General features: G+C 40.2%; 6 non-coding genes across 6 annotated transcripts; 5 read left to right on the top strand and 1 right to left on the bottom strand.

The window, feature by feature from the left end:
• The first annotated feature begins 5,729 nt into the window (after window positions 1–5,729).
• Window positions 5,730–5,801, top strand: trnaa-cgc (transfer RNA alanine (anticodon CGC)). Its single transcript has one exon. It is a non-coding gene; the product is annotated as a tRNA-Ala (tRNA).
• Window positions 5,802–6,732: 931 nt separating this feature from the next.
• Window positions 6,733–6,804, top strand: trnae-uuc (transfer RNA glutamic acid (anticodon UUC)). The gene has a single exon. It is a non-coding gene; the product is annotated as a tRNA-Glu (tRNA).
• Window positions 6,805–7,551: 747 nt separating this feature from the next.
• trnas-cga (transfer RNA serine (anticodon CGA)) lies at window positions 7,552–7,633 on the top strand. Its single transcript has one exon. It is a non-coding gene; the product is annotated as a tRNA-Ser (tRNA).
• Window positions 7,634–8,489: 856 nt separating this feature from the next.
• trnae-uuc (transfer RNA glutamic acid (anticodon UUC)) lies at window positions 8,490–8,561 on the top strand. Its single transcript has one exon. It is a non-coding gene; the product is annotated as a tRNA-Glu (tRNA).
• A 689-nt stretch (window positions 8,562–9,250) lies between these two features.
• trnaa-ugc (transfer RNA alanine (anticodon UGC)) lies at window positions 9,251–9,322 on the top strand. The gene has a single exon. It is a non-coding gene; the product is annotated as a tRNA-Ala (tRNA).
• A 323-nt stretch (window positions 9,323–9,645) lies between these two features.
• Window positions 9,646–9,727, bottom strand: trnal-uag (transfer RNA leucine (anticodon UAG)). Its single transcript has one exon. It is a non-coding gene; the product is annotated as a tRNA-Leu (tRNA).
• Between the last annotated feature and the right edge of the window lie 3,706 nt (window positions 9,728–13,433).

The raw sequence follows: 13,433 nt of genomic DNA on the forward strand, positions 1-13,433 counted from the left end.
AGTTTTTGTGTGGTTTGTGTTGTGTTTTTCTGTAGTAGGACAGTAGTGCAGACATCATGAGCCTATGCAGGTTGTTTTCACCAGTGACATTTAAGTTGTAGGTGATTTTATATTTGTTATTTTCTTTTATATTTCACATAGGGAGAATAATTTCCAAGACACAAATGTGTTTTTACCTGTGCACTGCTGCCTCTGTTCTACTGGCTCTTCAACCTCGTCCACTGTGCGACTGATGCCACCAACGTGAACATGACGTTTACATCGCTCTTACTGCGCACGTTTTGTGTGGGTTTAAGGCAATGAGTGGAATTACCGAAATAAAAAAATGTATAAATGTGTTTTTGTGTGTGTGTGTGTGTTGTTGTCCCAACAACACATAAAAAACAGGTTTTATAATAAAGCAACTCACATACAGAAACACTAAAATTAGAGATTAAAAATGAGATTAACGCGATTAAAAAACATAACGCGCTAAATATGACTGTAATTAATTAATCGCAATTAACGCGATAATTTGACACCCCTAATTTTAATCACTGTTTCACAATTACTTTTGTACTCTACTAGTCTTATTGCAAAAAAAAATTAGACTATCATGGAACATTCAATATTTTAATATTTCAAGAGTTTATTTCTTTTTTATGATTGTGGCTTATAGATAATGAAAAATCAAAATTATGTGTCTCAGAAAATGTGAATATTACATAAGATCAATTAAAAAGGATATTTTAAACAGAAACATCAGGATTCTGAAAAGTGTGTTTGTTTCTATGTACTAATACTTGGTTGGGCCTTCTTTGGTATGAATTACTGCATTAGTTCCTGTGACATGGAGGAGGTCACTCCAGGGCAGTGTTGGGGAGTAACAGATTACATGTACCAGAGTTATGTAATCAGAGTACAAATTATGAGTAACTGTATTCAGTTACAGTTACTGTTTCAGTGAGTGGTAATTGGATTACAGTTACTTGGTTGAAATAAATGGATTACACAGCAGTATTTTCCTGTTTTCAAATTTTGGGCTATATCACTTTTTTTTTTTTTTTTTTGCAATTCCAGAGCGAGGGGGCGGGGCAGAGCGAGGGGGCGGGGCAGAGCGAGGGGCTGGGGCAGAGCGAGGGGCGGGGCAGAGCGAGGGGGCGGGGCAGAGCGAGGGGCTGGGGCAGAGCGAGGGGGCGGGCAGAGCGAGGGGCGGGGCAGAGCGAGGGGGCTGGGGCAGAGCGAGGGGGCGGGGCAGAGCGAGGGGCTGGGCAGAGCGAGGGGCGGGGCAGAGCGAGGGGCGGGGCAGAGCGAGGGGGCGGGGGCAGTTTGGCAGCAGAACATCTTTTGAAGTATGAAACGTCAGAGCCCAAACAAATTTTATTCTTGTTCTTATCACGTCAAGAACAAAATCAAAGTTCATATGTTCTTCTGAAGTATAAATAGGCCTTTAATTAGAACTTTGGTTGATTTCACCTCTGGAATTTCTCTACTGAACTAAAGGTAAAACTTAATATTTACTCAAACATGTGTGAATGAAAGAAAACACACCTCCAGTTCAGTTTATGATGAGAAAACAGCAGTATACGATGGCTTAAAGCTCAGAAAAGTCAAGTTTGTGTTATATAGGAGCTTTAAATAGTTCCAGAGCCGTCCGTGATGATGAGGTAAGCTGTACTTCCTTTACTGGTCGAAGCATCTACAGCCCTGAGCTATTTTAAACATTCATATCTGTGCTTTAGGTCTGCTTTAAACTGATTCAAACAGAACTTATACATTATGATAATTTACATGAACAATTGATGAAAATGCACGTTCTTCAGAGCTTTACATCTCCCACAGAGATTCGGAGGGTGCTGACTCGGAAGTATTGGCTTGTTAATTCAATCTTTTCAATTAATGATTCTAATTTCATTATCATAAAGTTAATATTTAATGGTGGTTATGACCAGCCCGGGGCATTCTCCATGTTTTCACTTCTCTCGGCGTTCGTACTGCGCTGTTGGACCCAGAAGGAGGGGTTTGGAGGACTTCCTGACAGCCTGAGATTGAGAGTAATAATTTTACATAATTTCAGTTTTTCAGATGTTCATATGGAAATTTGACAATAAACTTTTTGAATTGATTTAAACTGAAGTGTGTGGGTTCAGTCTCTGTAGAATGATGACCCTGTGACTCTGGTGACTCTGGGTAAAAGGAACATGATTTGTGGAACTGTAAATATTCATTTAGCAAAGTCTCTGTGCCATATTACTAGTGTTGGGCAGGTGACTTTTAAAATGTATTCCCCTACAGATTACAGATTACATACCCCAAAATGTAGTTTGTAACGTAATCCATTCAATTACTTAAAGTGAGTAACATGTAATCTGAATACTTTGGATTACTTGGTTTGCTGTAGAGAAACAAAGACCAGGAAATCTTCACATAAGATGTTTTATCTGCTAAAAGAAAATAAAAAAGCCCAGACTTTACTTACACAAATTAAAAATATTATTGATAGAAGACGAGGAGACACGTCCACACAGCAGGATTTAGTCCTGTTAAATCCTGTTTTAGACCTGGTTTAGACCTGGTTTAGACCTGGTTTAGTCCTGGTTTTGTCCTACTTTAGACCTGGTATTTAGACCTGGTTTAGACCTGGTTTAGACCTGGTTTAGACCTGGTTTTGTCCTAGTTTAGACCTAGTTTAGACCTAGTTTTAGACCTGGTTTAGACCTAGTTTAGACCTGGTATTAGACCTGGTTTAGACCTGGTTTAGACCTGGTTTAGACCTGGTTTAGTCCTGGTTTAGGGATATAGCCCAAAATGTGAAAACAGGAAAATACCGCCATGTAATCCATTTATTTTAACAAAGTAACTGTAATCCAATTACCACTCACTGAAACAGCAACTGTAACTGAATACAGTTACTTATAATTTGTAGTCTGTTTACTTAACTCCGGTACATGTAATCTGTTACTCCCCAACACTGCCTATATTTGTATTTATCAAATAATAACTCTTGTCTGAATGTCTCTTTTGCCTGTAGTGTAAAAGTACCTCTAGGTCAAGGGTGTCCAACCTTTTTCATCTTGTGAGTTACTTTTACCAAACAAAAAGGCTTTTGACACTGTAAATCACCAGATTCTTTTATTAATTATCCCATTTTAGTTTGTCTAAAGAGGCTCTGTGCTGGTTTGAATCGTATTTGTCCCACAGACAACAATGTGTTTCCCTCTCTGGTTTTAAATCGCCTTCACTGTCCAACAGGGTCTCCCCAAGGTAGTATTTTTATTTAGTTTATACATCAATGATCTTTCTAAAATGTGTTAATGTCCAGCTGTGTGCTGATGATGCTGTGATTTTTACACGTGCCAAAACTGTACAAGAAGCTTCAGAAAAGTTCACATCAGCCATGACTCATGTCCAAAAGTGGGTCAAAAACTTGTGCTTGCAACTCAACATAAAGAAAACTGTTTGCATGATGTTCAGCAAAAAAAACAACTGAAGTTACAGTGGTCCAATGTGTTTCTGGACGGGGTGGAACTCAGCCTCGTCAAAGAGTTTAATACCTGGGACTGATGTTGGACCCGACACTCACATTTAAGAAACACATTAAGCACCTCACAAAAAATGTTCATTTCAACTTAGTGAATTTTAGACAAGTAAGATCTTTTATGACTCTATATGCGACACACATGTTTTTACACTCCATGATTGTGTCTCATATAGAGTGTTACAGAACCACATGGTCACTCGCTGCTGGTACAAAACTCAAATCCTTCAAATCACGTTTTTAAAAAGCCATAAAAATATTGGACAAAAAACCTCTCATTTCACCACTGCATTACAATTTGCTTAATCGTAATAATTTTGTTGATTTTAAATATGGATGTTTTATCGATAAAGTTTTGCACGGACTTGCCCTTCCTCCGTTACAGGGTTTTATTAAAGTAAACACCTTCAGTGGGAACTAGGACCACAGCCCGGGGGAACTGTGAGCTCCACACAGACGCTCCACATTCAGACAATGTGTGTCTCAGTCAGAGGCCTAACATTTGGAACAGTCTGCCACTGTCAATAAGACAAACTCCAACTGTTGCCACTTTCAAATCCTACATGAAACAGTGGCTAAAGGAAAACCAGACTTGTGGACACTTTTAATGTATATCTGTCACTTGTTTTAGTTTTTTCTGTTAAGTTTGTGGTGTTACCTGCCGAGGGATTACAGATGACAAATGAGCATTCTTGCTATAATCTGCCATATTTACACTGCACTGTGGTAGATGTTCATTAATGTGCACTGTCCCTATTCAATAAATAAATAAATAAATGAAAATTTAAAATAAAATGCCAGAGAGCTGCTTATTTTAGTGTTTGCAAGAAATGTAAAAATCATTTAAGCCCCACTGCGAGCCTCAGATGGAGCACAGTTAGACGCTTATAAACCACAAACCACTCTCCATTTATTTATTTAGTGAGGCATCTAAATGATACATTTACAGTGGCAATTAATACAGTTTTACTTATTTAGCATAGTGCATATAATTCAGAAATCCCTTGGTGAGGGAGTGGAGAGTGACTGGGAGCTGAGTTGGTTGGAGGTTCGTGCTCTAAGTATGTCAGATGTGCTGTCTGTGTCCAGCCACTACACTAACTCCATCAAACTGTCAGACCAGGGAAAGTATAGGCAGTATATACATGAATATGTGTATTCTTGTCATCTGTGCTGTAAAGTGTTATGGGATTTAAACTAACAACCAGAATGTGTTGAAAAGGGAGTGAGCAGATGTGCTGATACAGAGTGTGTGCTGTGGACTGTGGCTGGGGCAGAGGCATCGACTCCTCAGAGCTTCTCTCCAGCGTGAGTGTGATTTGATAAAGATGGCGTGTTATTGATCCCTGTGGGGCATGTGTTTGTGTGAAGGAGATGGAGGAGGAGAGCTGTGATGTAAACTCTGTACACACACAAACACACAAACATCTCCATGAGAGTGTTATCACGGTGTGACAGAGGAGGCGCTGTGACCAGAGGGGCCACGCCGAGATGCTAACGAGCCTGTGGAAGTGACGCGAGCGACAGTTTGCTCCAGATGCCCTGCAGACACATGTACGAGAGGAGCTGTGCTTTGGCCCGGGGTGTACAGTGTGTTTAATACACACACAAACACACTGAGATATGTTTTGGTTGACGGGATGAATAGCGCTGTCAAGTGATTTAAAAAATTGAGAGATTAATTCATTATGATCAGTAATTAATTAATCTAATTAATCTCTTTTTTAATCTCACCTAAAAATTGCTGAGAAAAGCTTCAATTTGAGGTATTTTCATTTGAATTCATTATTACATTATTTTCATACTATCTTTAACGTTTTTATATAAGTATCATCATTATTATTACTATTACTAATCTGCATAAATAAACTCAACTTTACAACATATAAACATCACCACTCTAGAGCCACATCAGCCCGTTTGACATTAGAATGTGTTTAATGCAGATTTGCACAAGTCTCACAGAAACTAAACTAAAAACCACATGGCTAATTTGCATAAACTAAGCGGAGAAAAGAAAAACAAGACGCTCTTGTGGTTCAGCTTCTGTTGGATAATAAGGCAACATGCATACAGAAACAGTAAAGTTAGAGATTAAAAATGAGATTAACACAATTAAAAAACATAACGTGCTAAATATGACTGTAATTAATTAATTGTAATTAATGCAATAATTTGACACCCCTAGTTGTAATAACAGTAAAGGAGTATAGGGGATGTAGCTCAGTGGTAGAGCGCATGCTTCGCATGTATGAGGTCCTGGGTTCAATCCCCAGCATCTCCACTGCACAGAGCTTTTACGACACACTTTGGTAATTGGAGGTTTAGGGTGTGAAGGTCAGTGCTAGAGTGTATTCTGAGCAGGTATGAAGTTCAGTGTTCTATCTCCATGTTAGATTTTATAAATGGCAGCCTTTGTGTAGTGGTCTCAGTTTGCAAAAGTTACATTGCTTGGACTTAGTTTGCTCGTGTGGAAAGGAAGGGGATGTAGCTCAGTGTAGAATGCATGCATGTATGAGGTTCAATTCCCAGCATCAGCAGTTTGTCTTTAGAGAATCAGACAAATTGTACGTCTGTGTTTACGTGACATTTAACGTAAACGTTTCTTCCTTGTTTGTCATTGCCAGTCTCACATTTTCACTGTGTTTGTCCCAATATGTCATCTTGTAGTGGGCATGTGGTTAAGGTGACAGACTCGAAGTGCATAGAGCGATATTGTCTTTTTAAAAATCAACCACGGCTCAATTTGTCACTGGGTTAAGTTAAAATTTTTACATGTTGTCTTCACTGTGAGTTTACTAGTCTTGACTTCTGTGGAAAGGAATAGCACACACACACACAACAAAGCCTACCTTGGCTCACCTTGGCAGCAGGGAGCCAACTGTCAGTGGTGGGATTTGAACCCAAGCTTTAATCCAGCACCTTAGACCAGTTGACCACACTACTGTGTAACCAATAATTCACTGTAACATGACTGTGTGAGGTCACTTTATGTGGTCTCTGGGAGTTTACCTCCATACTGCCTATTTGCTTTGTTTGCTGACTTTCCTTCCATAGCTTTTGCTGCTAGGCATATGGCAGCACATGGTGGTCTCCAATTATCTGCTTGTGACAGTCGAAACAGAGATCACCACCACAGTTCATCTCAACGCCGTGCACAGTCGCTGTACTTGATTATTAAAGTGACCAATAGGTCAAAAGTGCTAACCAGTCTTTCCCATATGGTCTAGCGGTCAGGATTCCTGGTTTTCACCCAGGCGGCCCGGGTTCAACTCCCGGTATGGGAATACTTCTCTTTCAGGATCAACTGTAGTGGCTTACATGCACTCAATCATTCTCTGTCTTGTTACTGCTAACTATATGTTATTTTGATGGGATTTTGTTTGTATGGAGTCACCATATCATTTCACTGACTACTCTCACTATCACATTTAGTGACTTGCGATGATGTTGCGATGGTTTTATAGTGGTTAGCATAGTTGACTTCCAAGCAGTTGATCCAGATTCAGTTCTCAGCCATCACAGTCTTTGACTGTGTGCAGTGGTGCTTTCCACATGTTGAGAGTACTCAGGTGTGTGACAATCATTCCTTCCAAAATGTAACTCTCCACGGCTAGTGCACATTTACAGCTCTTAAGGTAACGTAATAGGACAGTTGAGTGTCAAAGGCTAGCACACTTTTCTTTGTTTTGCTGCACAAACCTCACAAAGTATCAAGAAAACACTGACCATTGAAATTTCCCTGCTCAGGTTTGACTCCTGTCAACAATCAGGGATGTTTGATTGTGCATAAAGGCAGCATCTTAGTTCTAACGCAGATCAACATTCAGATTGAAGGTCAATGTTTGAGAGAGTCTCTCAGAGGAGTTTATCCAGTGGGGCTGTTGGAAAGCCTACAACAGGGAGGAAGGTCACAAAGTCTACCTATGCTCAGCTTGGCATCAGAGAGCCAATTGGCAGTGGTGGGATTTGAACCCAGTCTCCAATGAAACCAGGTTCTGGGAGGTTTCCGCGAAACTGGCAAATTGTTTAATGTTGCTGTGGCCGAGAGGTTAAGGCGATGGACTCGAAATCCATTGGGATGATCCCGCGCAGGTTCGAATCCTGTCAGCAACGTGTGTTTGAGTGATTACACTCTGGCCAATGTTTTTGGCTGTCTTTCCAATCAGGTAACCAGAAAAGTATTTGTTGTCATAATGTGAAGGCCAGTGGATGTAGTTCAGTGGGAGACCACATGATTTGCAAGTGCAAGGTCCTGGGTTCAATCCCCAGCATCGCAAGGCTGACTTGTTATAGAATCAGACATGTTGTACTGCTGTGTTTAAACAACATTTGACATAAACTGTTCTTCGTTGCCTGCCATTGTCAGTCTCACATTTTCACTGCATTTGTCCAAAGATGTCATCTTGTAGTGGGCATGTGGTTAAGGTGACAGACTAGAAGTCCACAGAGCGATATTGGCTTTCTCAAGGCTGAAGTATATTTCTGCGTTGACTCAACGCGCACTGCCGCCATTGCCGTCAATTTTGATTTATGGATCTGCGTCGAGGTCTGTGCACCGCGAAGTAATTCACTGCCAAAACGCTAGGGGGCGACAATATCTGTCCATTCATATATACGGTCTGTGTGTATGACCCGCACACGTATAATCTTTGAAAAGTTTAACATGAACCATCTCTAACGTGATAAAAGCACAGAACACCACGTAACCAATAATTCAATGTAACATGACTGTGTGAGGTCACTTTATGTGGTCTCTGGGAGTTTACCTCCATACTGCCTATTTGCTTTGTTTGCTGACTTTCCTTCCATAGCTTTTGCTGCTAGGCATATGGCAGCACATGGTGGTCTCCAATTATCTGCTTGTGACAGTCGAAACAGAGATCACCACCACAGTTCATCTCAACGCCGTGCACAGTCGCTGTACTTGATTATTAAAGTGACCAATAGGTCAAAAGTGCTAACCAGTCTTTCCCATATGGTCTAGCGGTCAGGATTCCTGGTTTTCACCCAGGCGGCCCGGGTTCAACTCCCGGTATGGGAATACTTTTCTTTCAGGATCAACTGTTGTAGCTTACATGCACTCAATAATTTTCTTTGTTTTGCTGCACAAATCTCACAAAGTATCAAGAAAACAAAGACTCTGATGTGATTTGAAGCAGTAGCATTCCATTCCACTGTAAGATCCATGTGTGAAGACACAGAAATCTCTAATGTGACTGTGTTGTCATGATGCCACAGGGTTATCAAATCCCTTCAGTGTTGAGTGCATTGCCTCAATACCGACCCACACTGTCATTAATCTATTGTTTCTGTTTCCATAGCTTTTCTATGCTTTTCTAACTCTACCTATGCTCATCTTGGCATCAGGGAGCCAATTGGCAGTGGTGGGATTTGAACCCAGTCTCCAATGAGACCAGGCTCTGGGAGGTTTCCACGAAACTGGCTACTTGCTTTGATGTTGCTGTGGCCGAGAGGTTAAGGCGATGGATTCGAAATCTCCACTCAGCTTTTATGGCACACTTTCCAGTGCAGAATCTCGAGTAGCAAAAGTTGCATTCATTGGTAAGTTCGTTCAGTGCAGGTTTAGGGTATGAAGATCAGGGCAGGAGCATATGATTAGCAGGTATGAAGTTCAGTGTTCTATCTCCAGCTAACTTTTTATCAGCAGCACCCTTTGAATAGTGGTCTCCATTTGCTAAAGTTACATTGCTTGGACCTAGTGGAAAGGCAGGGGATGTAGCTCAGTGGTAGAGCGCATGCTTTGCATGTATGAGGTCCTGGGTTCAATCCCCAGCATCTCCAGTCTGATTTGTTATAGAACCAAACATATTGTACTGCATTTAACAACATTTGACATAAACTGTTCTTCGTTGCCTGCCATTGTTAGTCTCACATTTTCACTGCATTTGTCCAAAGATGTCTTCTTGTAGTGGGCATGTGGTTGAGGAAACAGACTAGAAGTCCATAGAGGGATATTGGCTTTCTAACAATCAACCACAGTCAGCCATGTGGGCTCAATTTGTCACTGGGTTAAGTTCAACTTTTTAACAAGTTGTCTTTGCTGGGATTTTCTCCACTTCTGTGGAAAGAAATAGTTCCAACAAGATTTGCAACTAAAGACGTCATGGCAGTGGTGGGATTTGAACCCACGCCTCCAGAGAGACTGGAGCCTAAATCCAGCGCCTTAGACCACTCGGCCACACTACCTCATGTTTGTTTTAAAGCAACTAAAAGCATGTAACAGCTTGTGCTGTTGTTGCTGTGGCAGCGAGGTTAAGGTGACGAGCCTGAAATCCATTGTGAAACTGAAATCCTGTGGAGGTTTGAATCCTGCCAACATTGTCTATTTGAGTGAAGCAAGGATTTGGTGATTACACTTTCTTTCCAATCGGTTAAGCAGAAAAGTATCTGTTGTAATTAGTGCTGTCAAGTGATTACAAAAATTGAGAGTTTAATTAATTATGATCTGTAATTAATAAATCTAATTAATCTCTTTTTTAATCTCACTTAAAAATTGCTGAGAAAAGCTTCAACTTGAGGTATTTTCATTTAAATTCATTATTACATTATTTTCATACTATCATTAAAGTATCATCATTATTATTACTATTACTAATCTGCATAATTAACTCAACTTTACAACATATAAACATCACCACTCTAGAGCCACATCAGCCCGTTTGACATTAGAATGTGTTTAATGCAGATTTGCACAAGTCTCACAGAAACCAAACTAAAAACCGCCTGGCTAATTTGCATAAATTAAGCGAAGAAAAAAACGCTCTTGTGGCTGATGTGGTTCAACTTCTGTTGGACTAAAGGACACGACTCAGTGGAATGTGAGTGTTCTCTCTGTGACAGAGGATGTTGATGCTGATGGTGAGTCTGTTCTGTGTCTGTGTCGTGATGTTTTCAGATCAGACGTGTGCAGGTTTATCACAGATGCAGGCGGAAACGGGAATGAAAATTACTATTGTTTGCGGGAGCGAGCGGAGCAGGACTGTGTCCTAACAACACATAAAAACAGATTTTATAATATGACAACTCACATACAGAAACAGTAAAGTTAGAGATTAAAAATAAGATTAAAAAACATAACACAATAAATATGACTGTAATGAATTCATCGCAATTAACGCGATAATTTGACACCCCTAGGGATGAAACTGTGTGACATTTAAAGGTGCACTGTGGAACATTTGTAATGGGGTTTGACTATCTGCTTGTCTCTATGGAGATGTTATTGCTTTGTCTGGAATGTTCTACAGTGTGGCTTTAAACGTGTTCCATGTCTGTTCAGTTTAAGGTATTGTACCTCATAAATCCATGTCCTATGTCCAACACATTTAATAAAGAGTTTGTTTTTTTGTTTTTCGTTTTTCAAATTATTATTCAATTATTGTGTTCCATCAAAATGATTAAAACATAAAATAAATGTTTTATATATCATATATGGACATATAAACATAAAAATGTAAAAAATATTACACAAATTTAATTCTTTCTTTTTTTATGCCCCAGTAACAAAGAGAAAGTATAAAGTATGCCATGCAGGAGTTCCAGATCTAGGAGGCTAATTCAAAAATAAATAAATAAATTGAAAACATGAATTGTTAAGGGCGCCTCTCCACAGTTTTGACCTGTAACTTGGCCTGATGGTGACACATGGTGTTTGCTGTACAGTGTAACAGGAGCTTCATGTCCATACTGTATCGAGACAGTATGGACGTACAGTATGGAACTTTCTGGAGTTCCATGGAAATAGAAAGTTAAAGCCATAGTTCATAACACCAGGGCTCATTCATGAATCTTTTCTTATTATAACCGGGAGGTTAGCAGGTGTTAGTTGTTTTTGTCCGACCGTAAGGCGTCCGTGAATGCGTCACTGATTAGTGATTAGAAAAGGCTGCGCACGCCACAGTGTGGCAGTCGGGGCTTTCGGTGGCTTGTGAACGCGGTGCGTGTAAGTACTGGAGTGGTTCCTTCAATGTTTCTCTTAGAACTCTTTTAAAGCGATGTTTCTGTTTATTACGTTTAAAGGCGTGTGTCGTCTGGAGTAGGCGCTGGTGACGGCGGCCGCTCCCATGCTCCGCCCCTGGCCCCATCCAGGGTACTCTCCTAAAATCCAGGTAGAAGCCCTGGGTGGTGTATGTTTGGTGGTGGTGTCATTTGATGTCATTTGATGGCATGTGTGGTAATCAGTGTCTTTCTGTGTGGCAGATTACTCTTCTGCTGTTTGTTTCTGCTCTAAAATTCTCTTGTTATTGTCTCGTAAGTCTGAAGTTCTCTCGCAAAGTATGATTCCATAGTACCTTTTATCTGTAGAGTTAGTGTACTTGCTATAGTGTATATTTATTGGCTGGGGTGGTTTGTGCAATAGTGCAGTGTAGTAGCACCTTGCACTTTAAAACCTCTAAATTTGCAGCACTTAAGACCACGCACCTAACACTTTAAATGTAAAAGAAATATACTACAGCACCTTTTTGAATGTGTACCTTTTTTAAAAATATGTAAAATGAGCTCTTTTAATATTATCTAAAATAAAGAATTGTATCTTTTTCACAATTTACTGCCTTCGTCCTATGTTTTAGCCAGACTTAGCTACAATATAAAAAGTGTTTATCTTCCACAAGATGCTGAGAGAACTCTGCCCCAGATTCAAAAGTGTTCTTATGTATCCAAATTCCTTCTTAAGTGACAGTTTAATTCACCAACACCCAGCTACGCACACCTCCATATTCATTTACAATTCATTTACATAGAAAATTAATATGTCTTTGGTCACATGATATGTTTATAGGAAATAATTTAAGAAAATCTACAACTTATAGTCATGGAGGAACTAGAATTGTTAGCTGCTTTATCAGAGTAATAATATTCTAAAACATTGGAATTTTTGTTCTTACGACTGTTTGTAGGATTTGTTTTTCCACAAGAACATTTTCAGTTAAGAAAAAGATTTGTGAATGCCAAATATGTTTGTTAGAAGGTCTTCAGCACAAATTTGTTCATAAGAATGTTTCATGAATGAGGCCCTTTCTCCACAGCGACAGATGACAAAGATGGGAACAACATTTCTCTGGAAACAAGCGGGAGGCAGAATAAGAGTCAGGTTTGTGGAGGTGCAAGCCCATTCAGAAGATGCATTATTTTAGGTTTTCCATTGCAATAAAGAACAAACAACAACAATCTAACACAACAGATGCAGCTCTGGTTTGGGTTGTGTTCAAAACTGTGATTCAGTTTGAGAAAGGTTTAAAGAGGAGGTCTTATGCTAAATGTGCTTTTTGAAGCTATAACAGTGTTCCCTCATCAAAAACATGCATTCATACATGTTTGATTCATTTAGAGATCTCTCCTGGGCCCTATTCAGACCTCCTTATGGTTAGCTGTAGAGTTCTGTCCAAAGCTCCACCCACAAGCCTACATCACCATTGCTTCTGCACCACAATTCTCCATAAATATGATGTGATGAACATGATACAAACTGTACACAGCAACATGACAAACCTGATGTGATGTGTAGGAGTTTCATTAGCAGGATGCAGTGATAGTGAGTGTTGTGATAGTGCTCTGAAGGTGGAGTGACTTAACACAGGGAGGCTCAGTGTGTCAAAAACAAAAGTGAAACTTATAAACATACATTTTCAAAACAATAAAAGGTAAGCACGTGATCTAAATCTGTTATGTGTTAATAGTTCGTTCTGTGAGAAGTGTGAGACGTGAGGCTCAGATCAGACTCTCTCTCTCTCGTGGGGGTGTGGGGGTGTGTGGGCCAAGTGGGTCTAGTCACCCCCCTCCTCCTCCCTGTGAGGGATGAAAGCTGAGGCTGTGTGGAGGAGGCCCCGGGGCCCCTCTCTGATGGACTCTCTGTGTCTCTGTGTGGCTGACAGATGAAGGACATGTGCAGGTG

Source organism: Boleophthalmus pectinirostris, unplaced genomic scaffold (genome assembly GCF_026225935.1).
Source record: "Boleophthalmus pectinirostris isolate CB_2022bp ecotype Guang Dong unplaced genomic scaffold, ASM2622593v1 HiC_scaffold_23, whole genome shotgun sequence".
In the NCBI taxonomy this organism is placed as follows: domain Eukaryota; kingdom Metazoa; phylum Chordata; class Actinopteri; order Gobiiformes; family Gobiidae; genus Boleophthalmus; species Boleophthalmus pectinirostris.